Genomic DNA, 9,977 nt, shown 5'->3' with positions numbered 1-9,977 from the left:
AGAAGTCTTTGGCACATCTAGCAGCTCACAACCATCCCTTGATGGGCCCCTAGTCTTGCACATCCCGGAGCAACCAGCACTCATCACAGAGCCTTCAGTAGGAACTGAGTGAGAAAAGTAGGTGGAGTATTTCTGAACCTGCTAGGAAAGAAAACCATTCCATTGAACAGCTCCACCTGCATTTCCACCGCAGACGATAGAAAAATAAATCAATAAAGGAAAGGCCAAATAACTTGGTGCACTTGCCTTAGGTGTACAGGGTCACAGATTCATGAGCACACGGCCCCAGTAGGAAGCCAAAGGACAAATAAGAGCCATCAGTGTTGCTCTCTGGCTCCTCCTTCTCTCTGGGTTTCCTTTTGAAGAAAAACAGGGAAAAGGGGGCATTGTCCAATATAATTTTTATAAGTGAAAATTATTAAAATATGATATGTGTGTGCATACTGGAGGTTTGGCCATGGAAAATAGATGACCTCTCTTGTGTGCATTCCTTCCCAGCACCATATAACCATCCTGCCACATGCCTTAGCCCAATGAAATTCATTCACTTCTTTTTCCTCTTTTTCATTTCAACCTCATAAGCTCTTCTGCTCACGAATAGCTAAAAGCTTCAGCTTCTGTGGACTTATATATTGCACATCTTCCATTGAATTCACAGAAAATAATAAATTTCAATAATTTCCCCAAAGTCCTACTTCTTTTGCCTTTAAAAGGCCTTGGGAGAAAGCTTTTATAATCACAGTAGCCTCCTCTGAACTGCCTTGGGTTATTTTTCTTTTCTTCTTTTTAGTCCCTTATGTGAAGAGTATGTGTGTTTACATAAACCTTCTCTCCCAGTGCAACTCAAACGAAAGTAGAAATAAAAACCATCAGCTCAAGCCTAGGAAAATTTACATCATCTACACCAATCCTTGATGATAATACCATCTCTTTGCATTGCAGTTGTAATATAGTGAATTCATACAGTGTATCGATTCTTTTCCACCCAACTCATTTATTCACACTCCTTCCTGCCTTCATTGTACACCATTTAAAAATCTGGTATTGTTCCTTTTAGAATGGTCTATTCACCTAGCACACCACTAGTTACAGATTAGACTACCTCTAGAAATTTGGCCTTCACCCTTTCTGTACTTTATTTCTATTACAGATTTTTCAGCTCTATGCATCACCCTACCTAATCCCCCTTGACACTCTAGTGGACATTAAATATACTAGTAATTGGATAGGTCATAATGTAAAGTGTCTAAATTGCCCCTACAAAATATTTTTCCTCTCGATAGCATTTCTACACTTAGAGAACAAAATTCTCTAAACATATACCAAGCTATGTGTATCCTAAATATATTTTTCTAATTTTTATTTTATTAATTTTGAAAGAGAGAGACATTAACTTGTTGTTTCACTTATGTATGCATTCATTGGTTGATTCTTGTATGTGCCCTGACTGGGGATCTAACCGGCAACCTTGGTATATTGGGCTAATGCTCTAACCAACTGAGTACCCAGCCAGGGGTAGCCTAACTAGAAAAGTAACAATAAAATGAGCAGCATGGTAGGGAGAGGGAAGTTATAGTAGGATAGACAACAGGATATTGCAGTGGAAAGGTAGGAACAACCTGAGCATTAACCTGCTTAATGCTGAGTAAGGGGAACAAGGATAAATAAGGTGACCGTGATGGGTAGAGAAGACCGAGGTCAGACTTCATGAATGATTCCATAGGGAGCCAAGACATATATTTTCTCCAACATGTTTGTATTGATTTATTGGAATTCAGACAGCATGACCTGGCCTTTCTGCTATCACCACCACTGCCCAAGTATGTGACTATGCACATGCCGTCCAATGAGCTCCAAGATTCCTTTCAGAACTAAATTTTTAAGGGAGTTTTGTTTTTTCACTTGTATAGCAGATTTCCAGAAATAAATCCTCTGCTAACAAAGCCCCACAAATTTGGTAATGTTCCTTGTTGCATGTCTTTGGGAGTAAGCCATCAGGCTGTTAAATGAATCAAATTCAATACTTTTCCCTATTCCTTTAAAAAATATATAGAACATAAAGTTAAATTGTTAGGTGAGTGGCAAAAATTACTTTATGGTTTTTAGTAATTGTCTACAGTACAATATTTCCCTTTAAAAGATTAGAGAATCTCTGATAATATAAATCAGTGTGGTCTCTCGTTAGAACTCTGGTAGATGTAACTCAGCTAGGAAAGGCCAAGAAATACCCCTCCTGAGTGGAAAAGACAACTTCTAAGTAATATCTGAGCAGAAATGCTGTTGCAATCCCTTTCATTATTCCTCCCCAGTCCTAGATCCCATCAGTCTTGTGTCTTTATGCCTTGATGATCCAGATTTTGTTTAGTTCAAAAATGAGTGAAGAGTAGGAGGAAAAAGAACAATTTCCACTCCCAACAGCTAGATACTATTTATATATATGCCCAGTAAATAGTCTTGTTCCTCTTTTATCCATCTCCACCCTTTCCCCCAGCTCCACACTAAAGCCTTTTATTCTTCTCTCGAGGGAAAGTGTAGGAGGAATACCTTGCACAGCAACTAAACAGCCTAAATTGTGCCCCAGTTCTTTTTGGATAACATCATTGTTAAGAACCATACGGCCCAGTTGTCCTAAAACAGTGGGACAGTCCCAATGGTGTGTAATTATCAACATAGCCACCCCTCATTCTCAAAAATGCCCATTTACATAGTAAAATATATAGTCACATTAATAACGGACTCTCATAATTCCATACATGGAGAGTATGAGAAACATTAATAAATCAATACGAACATGTTGGAGAAAATATATGTCTTGGCTCCCTATGGAATCATTCATGAAGTCCGACCTCGGTCTTCTCTACCCATCATGGTCACCTTATTTATCCTTGTTCCCCTTACTCAGCATTAAGCAGGTTAATGCTCAGGTTGTTCCTACCTTTCCACTGCAATAGCCACACATCATCCTAAAATGTTCCTGTTGCTGTGCTTGAAGTGTTGCATTGTATTTCCACTGCCTACACCTTCCTCTTCCTATCCCTTCCCAGTGGTGGATTATGAATCAGGCCATCATCCAAAAAGCCATCCATAGCAATCTTCCCTCATTCCATTCAGTCTCCCACTAACTCTCCTTTAATTCTTGTGACCACTTGGTCTAATCATAATAGGTATTTTTCATTTGTCCATTTCCCAGTACTTTTGCAAATAGATGTTCTCCCTCCCTAAATAAAGCATAATAAGGTCCTTAAGGGTAAATGCCCCATTTTCTCAATCCTTTGTATTGCCCAAGGCATCTATTGTTCTATTCATCACAGAAGGTCTGTAAGTGCTGATTAAACTGCCCACATTGGTAACAGCAGCCACAGAGAAACACATTTCTCTAACAGGCCTTCAGCATTACAGATAATAGTATACTTTTAGAGGCAGGTGCCACCTATGCACTCCCCCCATGTTATTGGAATTCTATAGAGCCTCTATCTACAAACCTCTCAGTGGATGTAAAGACTACAATTAAAGTTACATTGAACCCAGGCTAGGGTCTGAGCAAAGTGGTCACAGATTTTTTTTCCCCATTGCTTATGACTAAACAGGCTGAAGCTTCATAACACCATTCTAGAGTATACTAGTGCTGGCAGAATTGAACTTTCTATGCTAATTACTCCTGCTTTTCCTTAATGGAAAAGGGGAAAATTTTATTTAAAGTATCATTTTCCTCCATTCACCCACATTTGCCTTATTAAATGTCTTTCAATTCCATGTTCTGTAGGGTGTTGACACTCAAAGCTGGGGCTACACTGCATAACTGAGACACTTGAGAATTCAGAGAGTACGTCCAGAGAGCATCACACTCTGCATTTCATTTCTGCCGAGAAATAAACAGCAGGTTTAGAACTATCTAGGTGGAATAACAGTGCTGACATTTATCACTGTCCCTCAAGTCTGCATACATAGATGTACAGAAAAATACCTTTTCTCCCCTCCCTTTCAGTTGTTAACTTCCCTGTTCTCCTGTTATATTATTTACATATTAGCATAAGACATATATCATTTGCAAGCCTTACCTCAGAGTGGCAACCAGCCACCCCACTTTTACTAGATAACATATTTTTCTACTTAATATTCCCCCAAATACATGGAATTGCAGTGTATCTACTTTTTTTAAGCTAATCAACTCACGTTAATCTGTTTCCTACATCTTTTTTAAATACTCACTGGATAAAGCTTGAAATATTTTATATTTTGCAACTACACCCCTTAGACATTTGTAAGGAAGTCCCTTGATTATTCTAACTCACTGCAGTGTCATGGAACACAGAATTATACATACAAGTAACATTTCAGTCAGAACATCCACTACTCTTCTGAGTAAGGAACATTGTGATTAGGTCTGCATAGATTCATTGACTGTGTTGCTCAACTCCTTAATTTAGAAAGAACCAGTAACTCTCTTGATTAAAAACTACCATGTGGCATTATTACAAAGTCATTAGATTGCATGAAGTTTCTGGAAATTCCAAATGATATAACTGTTTACAAGAACCAAAACGTTTTTGACATCTTCAAATGAGCTTATTTTTGACCACCAGGCAGCATTTTGTGCCACTGTGATTGGAACCTAATGGCTAATGTAAAAACAATGTTGTCATGTCATTTACAAGGTTAATGGAAATGTAAATTGGAAACTTTAATATTGTATAAATACAAATAAAACTGTTTTTGAGAGAAATGCATCTGGGTTAGGGTGGCTTGCTTGAAAACTTTTCTTGGCTGTCCATCTGAATAGTTATTTCACTCGCCAAGGAGACCTGAGGCAAAGATCTTCATACACTGATTCTGGGATTTGGGACAGCAGGACGCATTAGGTTAAAGAATGGGAACATTACTATCCTGTCAGCAAAGGAACACCTCTTTGGCTACCACCTCACCTGAAACTTGATTAAATCCAAAAAATCAGCTAAACTTTCCAAACCAATCTCCTGCTATTTTAATTCATAGCTGGGGCTTTCCAAGCAGGTGTTACATATACACAGAAAGAGATTCATAACTTCCGTTGCCTCTCAAAATCCATTATGCTCAACTCACCAAATATGTTATAATATTAAATGTTTTATTTCTTGTGTTTTTTAAAACTTCACTAGTCAATTTGCTGAATTGTCTAGTCTCCCTCCAACGAACACGATTTAGCTGATGGGTACCAGGATTGGCATTCCAGTTCTTGTAAATGCTTTTTCCCTCTATTTTTCAGCAGGCATAACTCCTTCCATTGCAAAGAAACATCGATCACAATATTTTAATGTTCTTTTGCTCTTTTGGCATAAGTATTTGCTTCCTTATATAAGTAGATACTTTCTTAAATCTACCAGACCCAAATAAAGCTAAACGACCAGAATTACTATTTCTGGAAACCCATAGAAATTTTAACAAAATGAGACAGTTTAAACATACATCAAGAAAGATGGACTCCTTTTATAACTCAAGTTTCTATTTTGTATTGATATATGCTGCATTTTCTGATTGAAACAGCTATTCGGGCTAATGAAACTTGTGATTTTCTGTAGTTGCTTTTTACATTTGAAATCCAGCTTTCATAAAGTGTGCTTGATTGTACCCTTTCTGTTAGGGATCTGATTGATATATTTTAGCTGTCTTATTCATTCATTTTTAAATGCTTAAAATATGTGATGTTATGCTTTTGCTATCTCAAAAACTATCTGTGGACAAAATCCATGAAGCCTATAGACTATGATTTATACACATGAAAGAAGAAATAGATTTCCCACTACATGGTGAATCAGTGAAGAAGAAACTGTTTGGCATTTTCTGATTCCTGGCCCTTTTACCCTTCGTGGCCTTCCTTTATTTATTTATTTTCCTGTTCTTAGCAATTCGCTAAGTAATTGTGTATTCTTGTGAAATGCAAAACCAACTTACATGCAATCAGGTATGGACACAAGACACACTTGTGTCCTCAATTTCAGGACTCAGACACCCTAGCAGTCACAGGACTGTGGTTCACTCAATAGGTGTGTTATTGGTGTGGCTTTGCTATAAAACAAGTTGCTGTTTTCTTTACTTTGGACTACAAGATTTTAAATGTTGAAGCGTCTGAAAGGAAAACACATTTGGAGGCTGATGTCAAAAGCCATCAGTCATATCTACAAAAGCCGTTGTGCAGCTTCTAAACTGTAGTTTATCGCTGTAAATATGTACTATTTCTGTTAGCTTGTTTATTCCTAAAACACAAATAAAACTTTTTATTAAAAATGCCTACATATAAAAAGCTTACTTTGTACTATGTTTAAAAACATGCAAGATTTCAGACTGATCTTTTTATAGTCTTTAAAATGTTTAAAATTCTGAACTTATCATTTGAGGAGAGCTTTTCTTATAAAATTTAATACAAAGACAAATCCCTTTTATTTGGAAGAAATTATTTGCAGTAGTATCCAACAAGTGGGGGGAAAAATACCAGCACTTTTCCAGGAGCATATTTCTGTACCACACTGACTTTTTCAAATTATACGTTAAGATAACACACCTTACAAACATTTGAACAAATGGACAGTTTATACATTTGGGGGGGGGGAACGAAGTCCTCTTGTATTCAGATATGATGCCTAGAATGGACTTGAACAGCATCCCATTTGTGAGGTGCGTTATGTGAGTCTTTTAAAATCTTCACTATAAAAACAAGTGTGAGAGTTGGCCTATTTGTCAGTCTTTCCTAATTTAAAAACTTCCAACCTCCAAATGCATTCTCTCCCTTCAGGAATATGTTGACAATAAAATAATTAACAGATTAAAGGCGTGGAGCTTATTTTTATATCAATTAGTGGTAAGTATACAATAGCCTTTCAGAAGTCTAAATTCCAGTGTAGGGAGAACAAACATCCATCCAGCAAAACAGCAGGGAATCAGCATTTTATCAGCAGATCCTTGGTCTGCAGTTACTGGGGGTTTAGAGACATCTGACAGCCGCTGTTTCCAGAAGACTATGTTACATGAGAGGAGAAATAAATGGCCATCAGTTGTCTATAAATTAGAAAAAGAACAAATATAGTTGCCACATGTTTAGGATTTGCTAAAAGGTTTATAGATAATAAGACACTAACATAAGGTAGGTATGCATCTGTGTTGTCACCGGTATCGGCCAAAGATGTAGAGAAATTGGAACCCTTGTGCACTGTTACTAGGAATGTAATATGGGTGAAGTCGCTATGGAATACAGTTTCGGGGTACCTCAAAAACTGTAAAGAGAGAACTACCATATGGTCCAGAAATCCCACTACCAGGTATTTACCCAAAAGAATTTAAAACAGGATGCTGAAGAGATATTTTCACTCCTATGCTCATTACAGCATTAGTCACAATAGCCAAGAAGCCAAACAACTTAAATGCTCATTGATAGATTAATGGATAAAGAGAATGTGTATGTGTATATATATTATTTATTTATTTATTTACACACAATGGAACATATATATAATCACACACAATGGAATAATATATAGTCATACACAATGGAGTATTACTCAGCCCTAAAAAGGAATGAAATTTTATCATATGTTAAAATCATGAATGAACCTTGAAGACATATGGTAAAAAAATAGTTACAGAAAGAAAAGCACTGAATGAGTCCACTTACATGAAGTATCTAAAGAAGTCCCTCTCGGTGCAGGGACCAGAATGGGCACTGCCGGGGGCTAGGGAATGGGAACTGGAAAGCTGCTCTTCTGTGCATTCACTGTCAGTGATACAGGATGAGAAAGGGCGAGACTGCTGCTGTACCGCCCGTGCATAGTTGTGTTAAGAATGTAGAGTTCATGGTAGGTGTTTTTTGTCACAAGTAAAAAAAGAAAAAAGAAATAAATGCAAAGTAGTACAGTAACTTTGGATAAGTTTGGCAGTTTCTTACAAAGTTAAACTTTGTTATTCATATGATCCAGCAATTACATTCCTAGGTATTGCTCAGTTAATTTGAAAACCTGTGTCCACAAATCTGCTTGTGAATTGATTAAAAGTGAAAACGAATGTCCTTCAATATGTGAATACATAAAAACAAACTGTGTTGCATCTATACAATAAAATAATATTCAGATCAAAAAGAAATGAGTTACCAAGCCATGAAAAGACATGGAAGAACCTTAAAGGCATATTGGTAAGTGAAAGAAGCCAGTCTGAAAAGACCATGTACTGCAGGATCCAATTGTGTGATATTCTAGAAAAGGCAAAACTATTTACACGTATTTTTTTTTAATTGCTGGTTGTCTGGTTTCAGGCAAAGATGTGAAGGGATGAATAGGTAAAGTACAGAGGATTTTTAGGGTACTGAACTACCTATTTCCACATGTAGAATATGCACCTTTTTTCAAAAAACTTGGGGTCTAAAAACTGGGTGTGTCTTATACAGTGGTTGTAGATTTTTTTACTTGCATTTCCCACTTTTTTGCGCTTGTTTTTGCACTCATTGTTGAAAACAGTGATTCATCATCAGACATAGATCAGGACAAGCTAATGGATGGGAGTTTTGACAGTAATGAGGAGTTGTATGAATTTTATGATGAATAAAACTTGAGTTCAATAACTTCATGTAATATTTTTTTTCAAATGTTGGGCCCAAAAAATTAAGATGTGTCTTAAACATGGGAGCGTCTTATACATAAGGAAATATGGTATTCTGTACAGTGGATATATAGCATTAGGCATTTGTCAAAACTCTGCACTGTTCAACACAAAGAGTGAACCTTACTGTATGCAAATTTAAAAATCATTTAAGAAGTCATGGGATCCCAGCAAGGAATATAGACTGTGGTAAAAAGAAAAAAAAATCTAATTTATTACAAATATATTAAACCACCTCCCTAAAGGGAGTACGGGGGAAAGGTATTGACCTAAGTAACATTGAAAATGAGTGCGGTCTGTAAAACTTACAGGAAAAGGAAATGCACATAAATCCTTCCTAGAAGGTCAAGTTGTTTCCCACAAGGATACAGATTAACAATTCAGACTGCTGTATATAGAGTGGAATGGGCCAGTGAGTGAATGGCTGGTGGGTGGTGGGAGTCAGGTTTCTCACAGTTGGTATTTGAATTTACAGATAAGGAAAGGGAGCAGACTAAAATGATACATGTAGTAATGGATATGACTTGGAGACATCAGGATAAACTCATGTGCAGCTTAAGAGACAGATGGTTATATAAATATTTATAGATTATATATATTTATAAATGTATATATGTATATTTATAGATGTATATATGTGTGTGTGTATATATACACATACACAGGTTGACTTACACATATATATTTCTCTGTTCTATCAGCTGAGAGGGCCTAAAAGAAAAACAGTAGCAGTGAGCACACCTAGCTTCCTTGCTAAAGCAGGACTTCTTGGAGAAAGGACTGATTCTAGGACTGGATGAAAAACAGACAAGATGAGCCTGCAGCATCTTGTATGGTCAGAAAGTTAAGGAACTAATATAAAAATACATAAATAAAATCCACTCTCCTCTGATAGCCGTTACGTTAAAGGAACAAAGGAACTGACTGATAGTGTTTCCAATGGCGAAAGCTGAAAACATTTTTATAATAAAATTAGTATTGGATTATAACCCAAAGTATAAAATAACTGTCCGTGAGTCTATACTATATAAATGAATGATTAAATAAATTAAACTGCTCACAAAAATTAGGGGATATTTTATCGCTTCATATGAGCAGTATAATAACTAGGAGAGATGAGACAAATCTGTGCAGAACTCCAAAAGATTTATGGAGATATCCTGGCTTCCAGGAGGGAGTATCTCCATTCCTTAACACAGGCTCCCCATTCCTTAAGTACAGGCTGCAGAGTGACTTCCTTCCAAAGAGCACAGTATAGAAAAAGAAATAAAAAAGTAACTTTACAGTGGAAAAAAAAACAAACACTACCTCAGCCAAGTGATCAAAGTCAACGCCATCATAAATCCTGTTAATAGTAG

The sequence above is a fragment of the Saccopteryx bilineata genome, chromosome 5 (assembly GCF_036850765.1).
Source record: "Saccopteryx bilineata isolate mSacBil1 chromosome 5, mSacBil1_pri_phased_curated, whole genome shotgun sequence".
NCBI lineage: Eukaryota > Metazoa > Chordata > Mammalia > Chiroptera > Emballonuridae > Saccopteryx > Saccopteryx bilineata.
Note: the sequence above shows the minus strand (reverse complement) of the source record.